This window comes from Sphaeramia orbicularis, chromosome 17, assembly GCF_902148855.1.
Source record: "Sphaeramia orbicularis chromosome 17, fSphaOr1.1, whole genome shotgun sequence".
Taxonomy (NCBI): Eukaryota; Metazoa; Chordata; class Actinopteri; order Kurtiformes; family Apogonidae; genus Sphaeramia; species Sphaeramia orbicularis.
This window is the reverse complement of record NC_043973.1, coordinates 27,855,784-27,879,158: the sequence shown is the minus strand read 5'-3', so window position 1 is coordinate 27,879,158 and position 23,375 is coordinate 27,855,784. Positions and strand designations below refer to the sequence as shown.

Here is a 23,375-nt window from a genome sequence, read left to right as displayed (position 1 = left end):
GCATGTCCTGGGTCTACCCCAGGGTGTCCTTCTGGTTGGACATGTCCTGGAGGCATTCTGACCAGACCCCCGAATCACCTCAACTGGCTCCATGTACTAAATATTGAAATATAATATTATCTTTAGTTTTAATTTAGTAACTTTAACCCTTTTATGCATGAATTATGAGAACCTTAGTGAAGATTTTTTTTCTTGAGTGCTTTTATTCTTCCTTTGGCATGAAAAAAAACAATGTGATGGAGTTTTTTTTTTTTTCATTTAGTTGTAAAAATGTCCACTCAGGTACACCATGCATTTAATTTTTGAAGCAAAGAAACATATATATAAAACCCAATAGCAGAAACAGATATAGAAACAATGAAATTAAAACATTTTTAATGCAGCTAATCTGATGTTTTCTCACATTTTAACATATTCTAATACTAGTTATTATTCACTTCATGGAGATGATATGCAAAAAAAAAATAAAAATGTTTTGTTTGAAAAAACACCCAAAACAAAATGTTTAAATACAGTCTAACAATTAAGAATTGATTTACCCTAAAACATGTTACTGCAGATTAGGTTTATCAAGAACAGCAAAGTTACAGTAATGGTATGAATTGCAGTGTATGGGATGATGCATAAGCGTCCATTGTGTTGGCTGATATGGAACTAAAACAACAAAATCCATGAATATGTAAGAGAACAGCTTTGAATAACCATCCACTGTAGTGACCAATATGCATGAAAGGGTTAAATCAGTGTTGAATAGTAATGAAGTACTTCACTACTGTACTCAAGTATATTTTGGGAGGATTTGTATTTTACAGAATATTTTTTATTCCATTACATTTCCTAACTCAATTCCATACTTCTACTCTGATACATTTTTAATACACAGTATCATTACTTGTTAGAAAAAATAAATTAAAGGAAATTTGGTGTTTTCACCTTTGAGATTACTGGTGACTGCAACAAAGTCAGGAAGATAATTTGTCATTGGGTCTAATCACTCAGTGCACAAGTGCCACACTCAACCTGTCGGCAATCTATTGATATGAGCAGCAGCATAATTTTCCAAACTCTGACTGCATTTGGTTGTTATTAACATTTACTTGTACTTTTGCTTTCATTACTGGAGTACATTTAATTGTAGACTACTTGATATGCTTAAGTACAGAAAACACTAGATACTTAAAGACTTTAGCTTAAGTAATTCAGTTGGTGACTTGAACTTCTACCAAAGTCATACTTCTACTCAAGTGTGACTTTCCAGTACTTTATACAACACTGCTTTAACCCATAAAGACCCGGTGCTACTTTTGTGGCAGGTCCCAAATGATTTTTTTTTTCTCTAGATTTAACCTTTCTTAAGTGATTTATCACCATGTACTGTAATATTATCCTCTGAATTTTGAATTTCTTTCTGTGAAAATCAGTTTTTCCCATATTTAACCTTTTCATGCATAATGGTCACTACAGTGGACAGTTATTCAAAGCTGTTCTCTGTATATTCATGGGTTTTGTTGTTTTAGTTCCATATCATCCAACACAGTGGACACCATCCGATACACTGCAATTCATATCATTACTGTAACTTTTCTGTTCTTGAGAAACCTGATCTGTAGTAACATGTTTTAGAGTAAATCAATCACTAATTGTTATTAGACTGTAATTAACAGTTTTCAAAACAAAAAGTTGGTGGTTTTTTTTTGCATATTATCTCCATGAAGTGAGTAATAACTAGTATTAGAGTATGTTAAAAGGTGAGCATACATCGAATTAGAAGCATTAAAAATGTTTTTATTGCATAGTTTTCACACAGTATATCACTTTCTGATGATGGGTTTTAAATATATGTTTCTTTGCTTCAAAAATCAAACATATGGTGTCCATCTGAGTGGACATTTTTGTAAGTCCATGGAAAAATAAGTTCATTAAAGAAATGTCAATTGCAATATATATATATATATATATTTTTTTTTTTTTTTTTTCACATGTTTAAAGAGGAATAAAATCACTCAAGAAAAAAATGGTAACTAAGGTTCTCATAATTCATGCATGAAAGGGTTAATTTACTGATCATGTAGATTTTCCTAAAAAGGTCAATTTAAAGTTGAGGGTTACTTTATCAAAAACAGAGAAAACTGAAGAAAAAGAGACGTTCCCAGCAAATATATCATTAACTGAACATAAAAACAAGTGTCTTCATCCACTGTCATTGACCCAACTCCATGGGTTTTACTGGTGAATCAGTGTTGTAGAAGATGACGGTGTTTCCACAGTTACTACAGAGCCTCTGAACGTCCAAATGGGTCATATCTGATGACCATGAAAATTGACAGGATTAGTGGATCAACAAGTATTAAATAGTTTAGATCAGCAGATGCGTTGTGTCTCCAGTGGATGTTTGGGTCTTTATGGGTTAAATCCATCGGTCCTAATTTTGATTTTTGGATCTATCTGTGATATCATAAGACAAGACAAAAAAGCTCCCACATCCCATCTTGCTTCTGTCTCGGAGGAATTTTTTTCTTGTTCAGATATGACCTTTGTCCAACTCACCTGTCGCTCATATAAGTGTGCAGAGATTTCTTGAAATATCTGGAAATCCAATTCCAAAATAGACTGAAAACAGATTGTAATACACACTATGGTATTGTGAAAGAGTCCAAAATTTCAGTGCAAAGCTATGTTTTGAGACCATCAAAGCAGCGAGTATAGAACAGTGATGGATGATCAAAATATAGAGAGCTGAAGTCCTACCCTTTCTGGTTTGCCCATTGGGAACTAACTTTGGACCAAATATGAACAGCGGTCTGTGATGATTAAACAAATCATTTTTTGGTATTTTTCCCCCTTTTGAACTACGCCATCATTTAAATGTATGAGCTGAGAAACTCTTTGTCATGAACGCGGTAAAGTGGCTTTGAGTTTGGTTTGAAATTGATCAGATCTCATCGACATAAACAGCTGCTACCTTCCTTGACACATTTACCCTCTGTCTTTGAGATTTAGCTAATGAAGAGTATTAAAAGAGATAAAAATCACTACACGTCTGGTTACGATGAGGCTGCAGAGACATCCTCAGCAGGTCCTAGCAGCTTGTGGAGAGATACAGTTAACCCATAAAGACCCAAACAGCAACTGGTGACTGAAATCATCTACTGATCTAAATGCTCAATGAACCACTAATCCTGTCAATACATGTAAATAAATAGTGTAAAATACAGTTTGTCATCTTTTCATGGTCATCAGATATGACCCATTTGGACGTTCAGAGGCTCCATTGTGAACGTGGAATCCACATCATCTTCTACAACATTGATTTACCAGTAAAACCCATGGAGTTGGATCAATGACAGTGGATGGAGACACTTGGTTTATGTTCAGTTATTGATAGATTTGCTGAAAAAGTCACTTTTTCTTCAGTTTTCTCCTTAATGAGCATCTACATGATCAGCGGAATTAATATGAAAATACCTGATCTGCATTGCAAAAAATGCAAATTTAGAGAAGATAATCTTATAATCACTGTTGGGAGTAACGTGTTACAAATGTAATGCATTACAGTAACAGATTACTTTTTGCTGTAACACAGTAGTGTAAGGCATTACTAATCCATTTTCAGTAATATTTTACTTGGTACATGTTCAATAATTTAATTGCTCAAATGAAAATAAAGGAGAAAAAAAAAAAAAACAGCAAGACCATGAGACCTTAAGGAATCAAAAATTTGTCTGTGAAGTTCTATTTCCTGTTGGTGTTCAGTGTGGTGGCCCAGGTGCAACAGCCCAAAAAATTATCCACTATAAGAAAAACAAGAGAACAGTCCAAAAAATTATCCACTATAAGAAAAAAAAGAGAACAGTCCCCAAAATTATCCACTATAAGAAAAAAAAGAGAACAGCCCAAAAAATTATCCACTATAAGAAAAAAAAAGACAACAGCCCAAAAAATTATCCACTACAAGAAAAAAAAGACTACAGCCCAAAAAATTATTCACCATAAGGAAAAATAAGAGAACAGCCCCAAAAATTATCCACTATAAGAAAAAAAAGAGAACAGTCCCAAAAATTATTCACTATAAGAAAAAAAAGACAACAGCCCAAAAACTTATCCACTATAAGAAAAAAAAAAAAAGACAACAGCCCAAAAAATTATCCACTATAAGAAAAAAAGACTACAGCCAAAAAAATTATTCACCATAAGGAAAAAAAAAAGAGAACAGTCCCAAAAATTATTCACTATAAGAAAAAAAAGAGAACAGCCCAAAAAATTATCCACTATAAGAAAAAAAAAAAAGACAACAGCCCAAAAAATTATCCACTATAAGAAAAAAAAGACTACAGCCCAAAAATTATTCACCATAAGGAAAAAAAAAAGAGAACAGCCCCAAAAATTATCCACAATAAGAAAAAACTGAACAGCCCCAAAAATTATCTACTATAACAAAAAAAAAAAGAGAACAGCCCAAAATAGTTCTCTTGTTTTTTCTTACTGTGGATAATTTTTTGGGCTTTTTTCTTTTTTTTTTTTTTTTTTTTATAGAGGGAATACACCAACGTCATTTCCCCCCTGGGCCACGCCCCTATAAGTCAGACTGAGTGGCAAAAACAAACCGGCTCAACATGGCGGAGCACAGCGGTAACTACAGCGAGACCGGGAAAAATGTGGAATATAACATGAAATTAAAGACAAGTGAACTCGACATGGATCCATACAAGCAGCCAAACAACAAGTGGTCTACGAACATTGATATGTGGCCGGAAATCACGTATCCTGACATTTATATGAACCTGATTTCAACGCCAGGAAAATCCACAATGCAAAGGCTGAAAGCATACAAAAGCCAAAGAGTTGTTGACATCCTCGTCATCGTTAATTAGAGGATTACAGCTGGTGAGTGCTTTCAGTTCAACATACTATTGTTTGTGTTTGTTGTTTGTGTATGTTGTTATTGTTTTTGAGGTTTTATGTCAGTGCAGACGTATTTTCTTGGCGGTGATTGCCAAAGTAAAGGCCCAGCAGTAGTGCTCACAGTTCACTACTGATTTACTGGAGTTGAACCCTTAGTATTGACCCAAGTGAGTGGATGATCTACTGGTACTGTGGAGATTTAAGGAGAGTTTACATCAAATACTTGATACAACACAGCTACAACAGCTTTGTGCTAGAGTACCCCCTTATTTGGAAAACTAGGTTAGCCTCAGTTTAAGCTAGTTCACAAATCATGTCGAGCACAAGGTTCAGAATCACACAACTGAAGACAAAAACGTTTCAGCTCTGAAATATAGAACTAAATGACAGATGCTAATATTAAGAGCTTTACTAAGAAGTAACGTTAGCCAAAATGATATGTAATTAAAGGTATGATTTTACACAAGAATACAGCATAAATTAACATTACCTGACACGAAATGGCGACCACAAATCCAGGTTTCATTGCCTGGATTCCAGTTATTTCTACGAATTGCAGCGATCCATCTGTTTCTTCTGTCTTTGGCTTTAGGTCGCTGCTAAAACGATAGCTCCGAGTGCTTTTTAAACCTATTTGTGCAATCAGTGGCACAACAGCTCTTCCCCATTTTTTAGATTGTTCTAAAGTTTTCGCAGTATTCAAGCCAAAGCCGCTACTCCTCTCCCTCTTTCTGCCACTCAGTGGACGGAACCACAGTGACTTTCGCTAGTGGTGACATCATGTGCATACCCTCTATAGTGGATCATTTTTTGGGCTGTTGCACCTCTGGACCACCATAGTTCAGCCAGTGGGAGAAGATGGCAGAAGACAGTCTATTGTCCACATGGACATATGTTCATCACTAACATTAACCCTGCTCCTTGTGGTCAGCAGTGACAAAGTAAGCTAACGTTTTTAGGTCTAGTTAGAATTCTTTAGCAATTGCAGATTTATCTACCAGCGTCCTCGGCACCATGCCCCCTGTTTGACTGTGTGAAATGAAAAAAATGTAAGTGTTCCAGCTGGGATTTGAACATCGTAGACTGTAGCGTTACTTACTGAGCTAACTGTCCACATGTACTTCGGGGCACGAATTTATGCGACCCAAGCCTCTCCTATCTCTTGTTCTCTTGTATTGGGGGGGGGGGGGGGGTTGTTATTTGACTTTTTTTTTTGTTTGGGGGGGGGGGGGGGTTATACTGAACACATACCATTCATGACAAGACTCTGTATGTAACAGTAACAAGTAATCTGTAATGAATTGCAGTTTGGAAGAAACTTGCACAACACTGCTTATAATAATGCAAAATTACAGAAGATAATGTTATAATAAATGGTGACAAATCACTTAAGAAAGGTTAAATAAAGAGAGAAATTCATTTAGGAGTTGCCACAGAAGTACCACTGGGTCTTTATGGGTTAAGATGAGATCACTTGTCCTTTTCTGGTGTGCATTTCTCTAATTATGTGTTTTCACAGTCTGATAGTTCGACAGATTTTAAACAAACTGTGACCTTCTGAACCTGTAAAATTATCTTCTAAACCGACACACATTTGCGTAAATGTTGGCAGGATCAAAAAATGACTTGTCTGTCACTCTTGACTGTAATACAATTACAATTACAACATAGGGTCAAGCAGCCGGAAAGGGCGTTACTTCACATGTTCAAAATAGTGGTGTTCTAGATATATCAAGGAACATAGACTAGAAAATAAACTTCCCAACAGTGTCTCTTTTGGAACACTCGAAGGCCCATTTTGACAGGTCCCTGATGCCAATATTTTTTTTTAATGGCTGTTTTATTGGATTTGTGCTCACATGCTCCTTCATCTGCTGGGATCAATCTCTTCAGTCCAACACACGAATGCACTCAGTGAGGCGGTTAGTGTCTGCAGCAGAATAACTGGCATTAAACTGGATCTCTACAACAAACAGTTATATGAGAAAGCAGAATCCCGCTGTAGGATTTGATCCCTGGGTCTTATTCACATGATGAAGTGTCCTAAAGCAAGACAATGAACCCCAACATGCTCCCAGTGCTGCTCCACTAGTGTGGGAATGTGTGTTTGTGTGTGCAAATGGTTCAGTAAGATGATTGTCGCCAAAAAGTGCAACATGGATGTAGTCAATTCCCCATCAAGTTAATCTGTTCACATCCTTCTCAGATATCCACTGTGTAAAACTAATAGATTTGTTGAACTCTCTGCCATCTCCTTCTTATATTCTGAGGAAAAGAATGTATTTTGGATTTATTTGCTAAGTGTTTTATTTGTGCAAATATGTCACAAAACCAGTCACCCCTCTAATAAAGACAAAGCTCAGCATAAAAACACATAAAAGACAGTACAAGGTAAGAAAAAAAAAACAATGAAAAATTATATATACAAATATCATAAACAGATTGCTTCAATATTTTTATTTATATATTTAGCTTCACCTGTAGTTGTGAATCTTAGTAACTAACCACTTCAGACCAGGACCACCCAACTAGACCTGCAGTTGTGGAAATTCTCTGACCCAGTCATCACCGTTACAACATGGACCTGGTCACAGTCACTCAGTTCCTTATGTTACTCATTTTGCTGCTTCCAACACATCAGCTTTGAGGACTAAATTTTCATTTGCTACCTCATATATCCAACCCAGTGAAAGGTGCCATTAAAATGAAATAATCCATACTATTACTTTTCCTGTCAGTAATCAGAAAGGTATACAGTACACATGTGACACTGATCATGTGATGTGTAAAATGGGTGAAAAGAGCTTATGACACACACATCCAGTCACTAAAAGGTGTGCAGGATCCCAAAGAAATAGTGGATGAAAGAATCAGATAAGGTCCACACAACCTGTGAGCTCCTCAAAAAAAAAAAAAATAAATTTATTCATCACAAGAAGTGACATTTCGGGCCCCAGCCCTTCATCAGACATGGGACAGATCATGACACACAACTGTTTACATAGGGTACTAACTGCAATATCACGTGACAGGTGATGCAAATCATTTTACATTATCAGTAGCTTTTAAATAAGGATAAGTGTCTTTAAATACATAATAATTCATACAAGTATGATAATCAAATTTCTTTAAATTAATACAAATGTAAAATGGGTCCCAAAAAAACAAAGCACAAAATATGGCTGAAAAAAATAAAATTAACAAGGAAAAAACTAAATAAGAAAGAAAATACAAATGCATAAAAACAAAAAAGTTGACTAAAGAAAAAAATACAAATAAGAAAACACAATATGTGAATTAAGAAAAGTTTACTTAGAGCAGGAGTGTCAAACTCATTTTAGTTCAGGGGCCACATATAGCCTAATATGATATATAGTGGGCCAGACCAGTAAAATAATAGGATAAAAACTTATAAATAATACCAACTCCAAAGTTTTCTCTATGTTTTTGAGTGAAAAAAGTAACATTTTGTAATAAAAATGTTTACATCTACGAACAGTACTTGAACAGAGTATAAAAATATATGAACAACCTGAAAATTCTTAAGAAAAATAAGTGCAATTTTAACAATATTGCACCACAGTCTATCATTTATACATGTGCATCACAATGTACAGATCACAGTGGATCTACAAATACACAAAACATTTAGGAACAGGCAGAATATTGGTACAATTCCACATCTCTTAAGACATTTTAGGCTGTTCTTATTTGTTCAGGTTCACTTTTTTTGTAAAAGGCTAGTCTGTAAATGTAAATATTTTTGTGTAATTTTACTGTGTTTACACTGAAACAAAGAAAAAATAGCTTTTTGCATTATTTATAGGTTATTATGATAGTATTTTACTGGTCTTACCCACTTCAGATTGAATTGACGTAAAATGATTTTAACATCCTTGGCTGTTCATGTCTTCAGTGTAACTTTTGCATTTCACAAATTTATCCCACAGGCCAAATTGGACCCTTTGGTGGGCCAGTTTTGGCCCCTGGGCCGCATGTTTGACACCTGTGACTTAGAGAATAGTAACAGTTGAGAAATACTGATATAAACATCCAAACAACATGTTGGACAAACAAAATAGGTCTTCAAATAATAGCAACTAATGTAACGGTAACCATATATTACTGAAAATAATCCAATTAAAGATATTGATTGAGTAAGGGAACTCATATGATCAGACAGTATGCAGGTAAATAAACTAATAATAATAATAATAATAATAATAATAATAATAATAATAAAAGTTATTTATACAGCACTTTTTGCAGAAAGATTTCACAAAGTGCTTTACACTAAAACCAGAACCAGTATTGGCTCACAGACTTCACGCTCTATTTTCTCTGTGTTTTAGGTCATCATTTACCTCCTGCTGAGACACCTTTCCCCAGAAGCCTGAAGCCTACATGTGTGGCACCCATCAAGCTTACACCAACAGATAGCATCATTGCAGTTCTGACAGAGCACAGAGTGAGTGATGGTTTCCCCTTCTGTAGAGTCTGTGTAACATTTGGCCCACAGAGACTGGGAGAGCTTGACGCACAGACAGAGGGACTTTCCCACTGTTTTCTCCAAGGGACTGAAATCCCATGTATGTTTATCTGGTACCTGCACAGTCAACAGAAAATATAAATATATCTCCTTCTGGCAACTTAGGATTTTCTTTGACCCCCACTCAGTGAAACACGGTGGAAAACAGCACATCACAGAACTTGGGATACCCTTTGAGCCGCCATGGTAACCCGCTAAACAACGCACCTATCATTAGCAGAAATAAAGCAAATAAAATAAGTCAGTGATTCTCATTTTTCATCCCTCTACCCATCCTGCATCAGCAACATATACACTTAAAGAAAACAAGTGGGCCAGAAAGCACTGGGTGGGTTTGTGCTTCAGTTTCAACCTTGGCTTTGCTCTCATAAAAATTGGTGGGGGAAAATGTGAGCTGAAGACGGTCCCGCCCAGTCAGCGTCAGGTGAGTCATTTTATGTGGCAGTTCAGGTTGCAGTCGGTCCAAACCGCCCCCGTCTTCTTGTGGCTAGAACAGGTCAAATGCTGGTTGGGGAGAGAAGGGAAAAAACGATGTAGACTTAATTCATCCTCATATATGACAGGTGTGTTTTTAGGTTTTTTTTTTTTTTTTTTCGACTAGATCCATGTTTGCTGGACAAGAGGCGACTTCATGGTGGCGCTGCCAGGTGACTGCATTTGTCACTGTGAGGCTTTCAAGGCCTCTTCACCTTCTGATTTAGACAACCTGCTGAAATGTTATTTTAGGAGAAAATGAGGTAGATTGAAATCATGTCCCATTAGTCTGCGTACAGCTGAGCAGTTAGAGACAGTACACAATCAGTTTTGACTGCTTACCTCCATTGCAGTTTTCACTCATGTAGGTTTGGCGGTTTAGTGGCTTTTATTTTTAGAAAAGTGTTAAATCTGCTTTTACTTAAATACACAAGAGGTAAGGAAAACAAAACAAATTATGGAATTTCTCCAAAGGAAATGTATGCCGTATTCTTTCATTTATTCTCGCTGAATAAATGAACCCAATTCATTCACACGTTCACAATCTAAACATGATGATGTTTAGCTGGTGTATGTCTACCATATTTAATGGCATGTTACTAAAAGCACAATATATGCAGCCACACTTATCTATTGTCTAACAGTCCAATAAAAAAATTTGAGTGTAATAGATGTAAGTTAAAGAATTCCTTTATAGGGACCTGGATTTAAAAGTGTCTTTATGTCGTATCTGTACTGGTAGATTGTTCCAGATGTTTGCAGTGTAAAAGGTGAATGATGCTTCACCATGTTGACTTTGGACTCCTTAAAAATCCTACTCAGTTTATATTATTAAATCATATCATACATAGCCTATAAAAAATATTCACCCCTTTGGATGTATTTGACTTATATTGCTTTATCATTACTACTACTACTACTACTACTACTACTACTACTACTACTACTAATAATAATAATAATAATAATAAAAAAGCCTACCCCGTGCACATATTGTAGCTTATTTTGGCATCAATCCAGCTGATGTCATCATGTCTATGTGCGTGCTGATGTCAGCATAGACATAGACAACACAGACAGATTTCATCCATTATAAGTAAATGGGGAAAAAAAAGATTTTAAAAATTCATAAAAAATTTTTTACTTTGGCCTACTTTTCCCCAAAATGTAATCACATCTATTCTGGGTCACTGGCAATCTATAAACCCAATTTGGTATGAATTCAACCAATAGTTTTGCTGCTAAAGTGTTAACAAATAAAGAAACAAACTGAACCAAAAACAATAACTCTTGCCACCCCCTTGGGGGGGGGCAGGAAAATAGTAATAATCATCATCATAATAACCATAATAATAATCATAATAATTAATTGGCAGGACTTAAGAAAGCACATTAATTTTTAAACAATTTAACATTAATTCACTTTTAAATTCTTGTCGAAAAACCCTAATTATATTGACCATAGTTCCATTTATAAAGAGGGGAAAATCTAAGATTCAGGGGGGTGAATACTTTTGATTGGCACTACACATGAAAAGGGATCACCAAAACTATTGCAGTTCTTCCTCTCCTCTCCACAAAGTATCAGTGTTATTCAGCTGATGACTGTTGCTTTATTTCCCTCAAAACTACACATTTTCCTTCATCTTTATGGAGAAGGTCTGCAGCCTGTCGCTGCAGCTGCTATTGAGGCTAAAAACATTGATTAAAATAAAACTGTATTCCTGTAAGTCTGCATGCAATGTCCAATTAGCTTCCAGCCAGTATGAAAACTAAAGTATGTGAATTTCCCACAACTATTATAAACGGAAATATGTAATGTCTCACAGTGAGCTGTGGATCTAATTAGACAAACATTTTCATGCATGTTATCAAGTGCTGCTTTAAACCAGGTGACAACAATCAGAGAGGAATCTGGAATGAGAAGGACTTTTGGGGGGAGTTTCCATCCATGTGTTTTTGTTTGTAGGAGCGATTTATAAAACTCTTTTGTTTTAAAATCCAAAGGTTGAAGGAGCTGTTCCTCCCCCTTCTCACTCTCTCCAATCTCATTTAAGCCTTTAATCAAACAGACATCTGGATTGCATTGGGTTTTGCAAAGAGAGAGGCCTGATTGCTGTTAAGCAGACCACGCTATGATGTCACTTTTCATTAATAATGATGCTACCCATAGCAGTCACATTCATCTTCCTGTCTGACAAAACTGGGAGCGCAGGTTGAGGATGTGACAGTGACGGTGGACACTCGACTTGGCAGCTGAGAAAACAAGCAGACGCTGTGAGACGGTTCTGTCTGATCCACTCAATAAATACAACAATGGCAGAGCTACTTAAACTACACAAAACCTACACACAGCGCATATGTGACGGACGGAAGTAGAGCTGATCGTTTGAGTCAAATGACACATAATTAACATCTGTACCGCTTAGATAGAGGGTCTTCAGAGGGAAAGAGGAACAGTTGTTGTAAAAGTAAACACATTATCACTTTGGTAAGTTACACTGGACTTCAATACAGCAACTTAACTTCAATGTGACTATTTCCTGCAGGTCTGAGTTCTGTGTAATGTCAACAGCCTCACAGGGTAATACACCCACAGTGTATACCCTCTCATCACATTAGGTTATTGCGCCAAAAGGGTTATTTCATTTGTAGTCACTTTGTTTGATACCTGCACATGCACAGTCCCAGTCAAACACACTTATTTAATAGTAGTTTACTTGAGATGGCAAATATTTATTTTAACCCTATATTGTTTATATGGAGTGCATGTATATTAATGCTGTTATTTGCCACATAAATTTGTGAATTATTTGTCATATTAATCTTTGGTCTTTGAGTTGTTTTCTATTTTGCTAAATCGCGTGCATCTTATTTCCCTCTTGTGTTTTACGTGGTTTCACCAAACCACTACATATGTTCCCTCTTGTGTCATTATGCCACATCAGTTTGTTATTTTAACACCTTCTTGTTTAGTTGCTGTTATTTTCAGTGCAGTTTTATTGTGTTGACGTCTTTTATGGGCCTAGTTATCACAGTTTTGTTTCCGTATTGCTTTTGCATTCATTAAGGTAAATAAAAATCCACATTTGGACACAGTCAGTGTCTTTTGCTGCTAAATACTGGATGATGCTGACGCATGACACAACAGTAGTATGACTAGTAGTAGTTGACAATTAAATCAAGTATGATTTTGTGAAATAAGTTTCCTTTTACTTCATTTTGGAGATCCCTTTAGCGATAAGCTGTCATTCTCAGCGTTTGTTACATTTTCCAGAGTTCAGTTCAAAACAGGGCTGCCAGTGTTTTGATGTGACCACAAGCATTCACTGCCGAGTTGTTTTATGGAGGCATTTCCACGACAAAAATCACAATCAGGTGCAGTATGTCCAGCCAGGAGAGCAGCATCTCATCCTCATTAATGGAGTAAAAAGCTCAGACTGGACGACCTATAGCAAAAGTTCATTCCAGACACACGGCTACTCTGTGAACTCTCCAAGTCTCTTCTCTGCACTCAAGTTTCATATAGTTTTGACAGTCAGGGGTGGGCTCAGTTTTAGGCCATTGTGTTCATAAATTTAATCTGTTACTGTTAAGTCTACACCCTTTTCCAAAACTGTGTTATGACTGGCCTTTATGCTGCGTCAATGCAGATTAAAAGCAAAATGAAGATGAGGGCAGGAGAGGGGGTTTTCTACTATTAAATGTTGCAGACGAACACTTCTGTTCTGTCATGACTTTGTTGCTCTGTTGAAAACTTTAAAGGCATTATTTTCTATGCTGACACACATTTTTTCCTCCAGGCAGGTAATAAATATACTGTCATTCTGACAAAAACATCTTGAAAAAGTATGCAGTATTTTTCTGCTGCCTGGTCAGAATCCAGTTCTCACTATAAAGCCATTACCTACAAATGATTTTGGATTTCTATGCTTATTTTTCTGTATTTGTACCAAGATCAGCTGGTTGTTTTAAAAGGTGGCATATAAATAACATTTCTCTTACTTACTTACTCACAAATATCACATCATTACAGCCAGTAACAGTAACTGATGTGACTGATGACATGTCAAACACACAAAATTAATGCACTGTAAAATAAACAGGAAATTCATCTTGGTCCAATGTTTGTTCTATGTTTTGGTTCAGCACAGCAGGACAGAACACGGGTTCCCATTAGAAACACACTATAAAATGAAGCCTTACAACATAAAACTTTACTATCACAGCATTATCTAAAATAGCAAATATAAGACCCTCCAATTATAGAAAAAGCTGCTTTCAAAAGTGAGATCATATAAAATATACTTGTAAAGTAATTAAATTCACATTTACTTTGTTTTTTGTATTATTTCACTGTGTACAGTGTTTTACCATTATTACGTCCTCAGTGTATGAAGAAATCATATATTCCTTAGAAATATAACTCACATGCATCCTGCACATATTTAAGTACAACCATATGTTGTATTGTATTTCAGTTTGTCTGGGTAACTGTAGAGCGTAATTGAAAACAGCAGGGGAGCTCATGTTGGGTACTTTTAATTTGACATCAGCTGATGGTGGCTAGTAATGGAAAAATGTAATCTTTATTTAATTAAATATTTTGGTTTTACAACAGTGATAGTATTTGCACAGTTTATAAAAAGCTGCAGCTCACTGTATTATAGAAAAAAAGCTTTTATGTAAAAGAAACACAAAACAAGTAATTGCTGTGGAAGTAATGAAGTTAAGTCCTTGTTAGGTTCAAATTTTACACATCTCAGTATAAATGATTATTTACATATCTGCTAATACTTAAATGGAAATTCTACATAAAAAAGAATACCAGAAGTCTCTATTTTTGGACATCTTTGTGCATTTTAAAGCATTCTTCTGACATCTGCTTCTGATAGCCATTAAGTTTTGTTCTAAAACACTTTAGATTATGTCTTACTGTTTTGGTCTGTCTGTTGGGAGACATGAAAGTTATGCAAATGCGAACCCAAAATGGACTGTTTTATTTGAAAAATGTGAATCTGCAGCTGTTTCCATTTTTTGTCGTCGGGACATTAAACACTATCAAAGCGCTGAGAATTAAAACACTCCCACAAAGGCTTTACTTGAACACAATAAGACGTTACATTTGTTTGAGTTGATTTTCTTTAGAGCTAGTTTTTACGAATGTCTTTCTTTCATTATCCTTCTCTATGCTTTATTTCTTTTTTTGTCAATGTGAAAACAATAATTTGAGGGAATTGCGTTCGTTCTGATCCGTTTGCTTGTGAACAATGAGCCTCAGCTCTTCAAAGGTTCATAAGAGCATGGACTTTATCAAAACTGACTGGGGAGCAAACAAGAGTGCCCTTCTTCAAAGTTTGAGCTTACATTAATGAGGGAATAGTTTTAAAAGTGTTTTGCTGATTATGCTGCTTATCCAAATGAGGAGTGGGACCTTTCAAAAGAGGAAGCCATTTATCTGTGCAGGGACAGCAGAGCTGGTCTGGAGAGCCTCACTTTGCCGCTCTTATCACAAAAACTTGAGGAGATTCAGCACATAACGGCACTCATTTGATCTAGATGGAGCAGTGGACCGTCTACTGTCAACCTTTAACCCCATCAGTTTCATACATCCACAGTATTTCACCATTCCATCACTGTGATAAATTGGCCCATTATTATTTTGCAATATGCACATGCAGGCCTCACTCTGAAAAGGACAGTCAGACTCAAGTTGGAGAAGAGACTTGGCTCGCTACAGAGAAGTTGTCAATAATAGCGTGAAAGGTTTCACCCCATGACTAGCAGAGAATATTTCCATGAAATATTCTCCAGATTTGAGAATAATAAACTGCATGCCTGTTCTGTCCCCGAGCAACAGCATGCTGTGATCATACACAGACTTTCTGTCAGTGCAGAAATCATTACCGCAACAGTTCCTCTAAAAAAAGATGAAAGACTGCATCTGGACCGGCGAGGTGGCCTTTAGCAGGTCTGTTGTACCATTGCGTGCTATCTGCTCCATCCTCTAAAACCTCAAGGTGAAGACCATGAACAGAAACACATGTGACCTGGGAGTGATTTCACACTGCAGAGTCGGGTCAGGTCAGTCTCCATCTTCCTTTGTTTCAGGATGGTTCTTTGAACCCAGGGGCCAGAAGCCTGCTAACTCCATCATAAACACAACATGAATCTTTCAAGCCATTCTGGTAACAGTCCAGAATATTTCAATACCTAATACGTGCAGATTTGTAATGTTAGAAGATGTTACTGTAAGTCAAACCTCTGTAAATCAGTTCACCTGCAACTCAAAAATGTTAGTACGTGCAATTCAAAATAGAAACATGAAAAATGTGGCATATTTTCTACATGAAAGATATAAATCTCCTAGTTAGCATTTTATAGAGTGCTCCTACTATTTAGATGAAGATATTAAAGACACAAGGTTCCAATCTGGGTGTAAACATATCATAGACATGAAAGACCAGAGGCTGATCTGTTTGAATGGAGTCCTATGTGAAGTGGGTCAGTTCAGTGAATAAACATCGATTTTGTGAAATCCACTGATTCTATAGTAATAAGACGACCTCTGTGCTGATATTTGGGTTAGATGAGATTTTATTAATTCCACAATGGGGAAATGCATTGGTCAAGGCAGTGAATGAATAAAGTGCAAAACAAATGTGCATGACAAAAGACAAACAATACAAAAATGATAACTAGAAAAGCACTCTGAGAGCGCAGACCTCCACCAAGGCAGATCAGTCCCCCCACCCCAATCACCACCATTTAATCATTTGTTCCTTGTGCCAGTATCAACATTTCCTGAAATCTTCATCCAAATGCATCCATAACTTTTTGAGTTATCTTGCACACGGACAGACAGACAGGCAGACAAACCAATGCCGGCAAAAACATAACCTCCTTGTCAGAGGTAATAATACCAACCATAAACTAGCAAATGATGACACCACCTGATAAAATCTACCCTTAACAAGTGGTGCAAGGCACAACAAACCCTGCCCCTCACACATATTGTATCTTATTTTGGCATCGATCCAGCTGTTGTCATCATGTCTTGTGCGTGTGCTGATGCCAGCATAGACATAGACAGCATAGACAATTTCCGGCCATTATAAGTAAATGGGGGGAAAAAATGATTTTAAAAATTCATAAAAAAATTTGAACTTTGACCTACTTTTCCCAAAATATAATCACATTTATTTTGGGTCACTGGCAATCTAATAACCCAATTTGGTAATAATGGATCATTTTGTGAGGCAAGTGAGGTGTTTCAACAGGGAAGGAGGATTTACAGCAGCTCCACAGTCGGTCATGTGACTGAACTGTGGACCAAAAACACATGTGTTTTCACATCACTCCTATTCTTTATCATTAAAACCAACAGTAAAAATAACCAAACTCACCAAACATGTCATTAATCTCTTCCATTATGGTTCATAAATCTGCTCAGCTGAACCACAAGACAAACTGCTGTGAACACTGGGCTCACAATGAAATGTGATCAAAACTTTAAGCTTTTTTTTTTTTTTAGTTAATCACCATTTTCCAAGAGTTAATTTACATGGTGCAAGGTATTGAAATGCACTGTTTTTAACACTAAGTCTATAGCAGACTTACACCATGATTCATAGACTCATAGTGCCTAAATAGACATCAGCATCCCAGATACTGTTCTTTGCACAGGTGATTGAGCAGGAGATTTGGCAGGAGAATGGCAGGATAATTGGACATTCCTGTAACTGGACTGTTTACTAATTTATTACAGACTTGATTCTTTTTCCCTCTAAAATGCTAAGTATAATTCTTTCATTATAGAAAGACAACTGTATTTGTTCTTTGCTGAAGAAGTGAGACACTGTGTTTGCCACCATTGTTTGTATTTGAGGTTATGTGAATTAGACAAATATATTACTGAAAACTCTTTTTTTTTTTTGTCTGTATATTGCACATGTGTATGGTGGCCCTGAAGGGTAGATCAAGACACATCGTAAAGCACACAAGAAAAAGAAAATCACACAAACAAGAGAAATGTCCTACTGGAAAAGCTAAGTACCTGCTGTGACCAGGATTTGGATGCTGACTGTCTTTCTGTCAAAAAGAGGGACAGTGCTTCTATCCAATCAGCATCCAGATCCTGGTCACAGCAGGTACCTACATTTTCTGGTAGGACCTCTTTCTTGTTTGTGTGATTTTCTTTTCCTTGTGTGTGTGTTTTTTTCTTGCTTGCATGATTTTCTTTTTCTTGTGTGTGTTTTTTTCTTGTGTGCGTGCTTTTTCTTTTTCTTGTGTGCTTTTTCTTTTTCTTGCGTGCTTTGCGATTTGTTGTTGTGGTTAGCCCTTCAGGGCCACCATACATGTGGGCATGCAACACATACTGAAATTGCAACTTTTCATTTAATCCATCACTAGCTGAACATTTGGAAACAAACTATACACTGGAGAGGGCAGGGGGAGTTAAATACCTTGCTCAAGGGCACAACAGCTAAGAAATTCTCTGTTGGTCTGAGACATCAAATCAAACCAGCTTCAGACACAAGCTGCTTTTCCATCTCTGTATACCACTGCTGTCCCAAAAAGCCTCAGCTGTCGACAAGGATGGGATTTGAACCCATGCTTGTAGAGCACCATAGACTAGCAGTCCAGCACCTTAACCACTCGGCCACACCGTCCAAATATGAATAATTTCAACAAGCATAGGCCGGCACCTCAATGGCAAATTGGGATATGAAATATAAATGCAAGGTCATGCAAGAATAACCTGAACTGAAACAGAATTTTTTTAAGGAAATATTATGTTTTTAAACTTTAATTGTTTTTTTTTGTTTTTTTATGACATGAGGATGCTGCTGTATATTAGGATGCTGGAATGTTACTGAACAATGATATAGAAAGTATCCAAGTACATTCAATATGATAAATTCAACATGAGAACATACTCTGCATCTCATCATCATCCAAAATTCTGCAGTCTTGCATATAACTACACGAGACAGAAGGTATTTCTTGCTTTGTTTTAAGTCAGAATTCAATGAATGTGTGATATTACCGTGCATCACACTTTGTATAACTTTTTACTTCTAGGTTTCTAGAATTAGACTCAAGGTGAGATTCCCAGACATTATTCTGCATAGTGAAGCTCACAATGCTATGAAGGAATAACACCATTGAGAGGGACTTTAAACTAAAAGAATACAATGACTAAATAATCAACCAAAAATCCCCTCACTGTAACAGCACTACCAGTATAGTTCAGTCTAAGGGCCTACATACCCGAATGGTTTCAGAAAAGGACGGTGCAAGACTGAGTTGGGTGTCTTTTTGTCCACTGCGTAATTGTGTTATCTCTGTCGAGCCCTTCCCTTCCCAGCTGGTTGGCAGAGACAAGCTAGTAATCGTTTGAAGAAAGGCATCCAATTAGGAGAAAACATGTCCGTCCTGATGTTAATGTTTGTGTCCTGACAACGCTGGTGGTCACGGAGGCCTGCTCTGCAACTGACTTTCACTGTGTGGGAAATCTGCATAACCCTTTGAGACATGGCGGCGGCTCAATATTAATTCCTTTAGTCATTAATGGCCTTTACACAAAGTCTTTCGTATATTGTTTTAATAGGGGAGCGGAGCTGACGTAAGGAGGGAGCAGTGTTCTGACTGCTCAAAAGGGAGGGGAGACCAAAAGGTTTCCATTGTCTCAAATGAAGTTGGCAGTGAGAGTGGTTTACTTGGATTCTCCCTGCATGGTGTAATTTGTGAGTATTATATTGATAACCTGCATTGAGCTTCAGTTCTGTGTTTGTCTGTGCTCTGCTGTAATAAGAAATGATGCCATATGTAACCGAGGCCAAAGGGAATAAGATTTCAGCCAGACGGTTAAGTGAATCACCAACTGTGTTGCATGCGAAGTGTACATTTGCGTGACTTGTTGTTTATTGCCCACATTCAGCTTTGTGACTGTCTTCCATACTTGTGCCAAGTCTGTGGCCGTGTTCTTAAATCTCTACAGTGTGTTGCTTGAGAAAGTAGTTTTTGTACCATGAGTTCTAGTTAATTTCACGTCAACTTTATATACCGAGACATATACACTATATATTGTGCAGCATAAATATAATGCTTACCCAGCGTATGACATTAATGAATGATATGGACTTATGACTTATAAGTTCCCATTTCAGTAACAATGTCCTCCAATGTCTTACCCTTGTTGCTGACTTTTATTCAAGTGCAAATGTTAAACACTAATACATGTTTTCTGAGGAGTCCAGAGGGCCTTTGTTCCAACAGCAACAGTCATAAATCTGATTAGAAAACTAATTTGTCAGTTATGAATAATGGAGATTTTCCCTAAATTGTAGCTTAAGTTTGACAATTGGAAGGTAATGTGTTGGATTTATGCTGCTTCATTATAAAAGCTGTTATTCTACAGGTTAAGTGTCCAGTGTCTGACATTAAGTGTCATGGCTCAGCAATGACAGTTGGCTCACGTACCTGTTGTCTTTCTCAACAGATTTCGGCAAAAGAAAATGAGGTGCAATGAGTAAAAAGTTCCTTTAACTAAATCTTAGGGCAGTGGTTCCCAACGTTTTTTGGCTCGTGACCCCATTTTAACATCACAAATTTCTGGCGACCCCAGACATTCAAAACAGAGACTTTTTTTTGCTAAAATTAATTTGTTTTTGATCATGTAATAGTTTGCTATACTATGTTACAAATAAACATTAATTTTAGATGAAATTTAGGCTATTTAATGTATATTATTATGGACGGAGGTGGAAAAGCCAGGTGTAGATTACTGCACAAAGTGAGAATTTTATTTTCCTTGGTCAGGATATGTACAGTCAGTCCAGCTTGTATTTACAAGGCTGACAATTAATACTGAACAAACAATAACTCAAACTATGAATTATGAAAGAGCTGCAGCATCTGAAACTGACCACAATGAACATTTGAAAGATAAACAGTACCACAGTGCTTCAGTTTCAGCTTCACAGTTTGTCATGTCTTTTATGTCTTGTGATTGTCTCTCTCAATTCACCATATAATTTTTATTAGTAAGTTTTTAATTATTATTTTTATCAATTGCTAGAAATTTCAGGTGACCCCATCTGAATTCAGGTGACCCCACGTGAGGTCCCGACCCCAAGGTTGAAAACACTGTCTTAGAGGATCCTATCTATGCACAGCACTTTGGTTATAAAATGGTGAGAAAGTAACTGGCAGATAGTGAGGCCTAATCATAATTCTGTCCCACTCTGTTTTGTTTTCCTCCTGCACAGGATAGATCCAATTTTTCTTGAGGACTGACCTTCCAAATTGGTTTGTACTCTCCAAATAAAGAGGTTGGTGAAAATCCTTGGAATGCGTCAGCTGACAACATGTGAGGGCAACAAATGTGTATAGCTTTGCAGTAGCCATGTCTGTTTTGGAGACTAAAGGAGTAATTGCAGTATTAATATTCCAAAGTATTATCAGATGGGAGAAGTCATGTACTACACTTACCAAAACCACCAACTACTTAATGTTACATCTCCACAAACAGCATTAATCACTGAATAAAGTGTGAAGCTCATTTAACACACGTCTTTGTTATTTTATCAACTTGTTTTCTCCTTTAAACACAAACTCAGCTGGTCAAAATAACACTTTGCTTTACAATCTCCACATGCTGCTTCGGCTGATAGTTTACATTCTAGCTCTGTTAGCTAGCTCTGTTTTAAAGACAGAAAACAATCACAGTAAAACTACAAATCACCTCTGTTTTTTTGTCCAGTTTGTGTTGTCAGTAGCTGCACTAAAGATGCTTGGAATCATCCAAACTAAGGCATAACTGTCACAGTTTAGTCTGAACTGTGGATCGACAAACTGTGAACTTAGCTTTACACCCTCAGAAGTTTCATATTTATGGTGAAAACATAAGGATGGTAGCATTTTTAGTGTCACTTTGTCATTTTCTTTGACTCTGAAAGTTGTTTCTTACAATTTCTTGTTGTCAACTCGGCCTTGGAGTTAGATTTTACCATCATGGGATACCAGCAGAGTGACTCACTACTCCCTCTAGTGGTCACATACACACAGTGAATAAATGCAGTTGTTATGTCTTTAATACAATATACACTGACATCTTTAACATTACATTCAAACTACTTTTTTCTAAACACACCTGATGTAAACTATGAAACGTGATAAATAAACCCACAGCCAATTTTCTGCACTTCCCAATTCGTCTGATATCAGTGCAGGCATTGATTTCTCATGACAGGACTAGGGTTGTAATGATGTCATGGTGTTACGATTAATCGTGATTTTAAATGTCACGGTTAATTAATCGCCAAGGCTGCCAAAAACTGTCCCATAAAGTACAGTAGATTAAGAGCAGAAACAAGGACACACCAATATGCGCTTCCCCCACAGAACGAAAGCAACGGAACGAAAGCAACGTTACAGGAGCGCTGATTTCAACATTCCACAGGTGAAAATGGCAGAGAATGAACAAGCTGATCGTTTGTCTATATCGCAGGTGTCAAACATGCAGCCCAGGGGCCAAATCTGGCCCACCAAAGGGTCCAGTCTGGCCCCAGGTTCCACATACAGACCAATTTAATCTCAAGTGGGTCAGACCAGTAAAATACTATCATAATAACCCATAAATACTCACAACTCCAAATTTTTTTCTTTGTAAATGTAAAAATTTTCATAGCATTTTACTGTATTTACACTAAAACAAACTATCATTTCACTAAAACACGAATAACCTCAACAAATATAGACATTCTGAAATGTCTGAAGTTTAATTTTAACAATATTCTATTTTTTAAATGTTTTGTATGTTTGTAGATCCACTGTGATCTGTAAGTTGCAATTTACATGTTTAAATGATAAATTGAGACATAATATTGTCAAAATTGCACTTAGTTTTCTTTAAAAATATCAGTTTGTTCATGTTCTTCACTTTGTTTTACAGGATAGTTGGTAAATGTAAACATTAAAAAAAATAAAAATGAATGAATGTTTATTTCAGTTAAATACAAAACACATACATATTAAAAAACAAACAAACAAACATAAAATTAACACAATTTGTAACTGAAAAACGAGGAAGCTGAAGCCAGAGGCTTATTTCTGCTTCTCCTATTCCCATCCTTACTCTGAGTCCACACCTGAAGTTGCAGCAGATTAATACTTAAACACAAATTATACTACATTCGGTGTTATAAGTCACTTTATAATCATATTACTTTCATAGCCCTTCAGAATTTGACAAATTAAAGTCTTTTTGAAACTCAACAGTGAGCTACACAATTTCACTTCATCCTTCAGTTTGTTCCATAATTTGACACCAATAACAGAAACACTGTGATATTTAACGTTTGTTCTTACTTTACATTTTTCAAACACAAACATCCCTCTTAGATTATAATTTCCTTCTCTTAACTTAAAAATTTTCTGAATACAA

General features: G+C 36.4%; 1 long non-coding RNA gene across 1 annotated transcript; it reads right to left on the bottom strand.

Annotated features, from left to right (window-relative positions):
• Positions 1 to 4,489: 4,489 nt before the first annotated feature.
• Positions 4,490 to 22,329, bottom strand: LOC115437963 (uncharacterized). The gene is made up of 4 exons (XR_003938006.1): positions 22,185 to 22,329; positions 18,537 to 18,541; positions 13,399 to 13,409; positions 4,490 to 4,501 (listed from the first exon to the last, which is right to left on the bottom strand). It is a non-coding gene; the product is annotated as an uncharacterized LOC115437963 (long non-coding RNA).
• Positions 22,330 to 23,375: the final 1,046 nt, after the last annotated feature.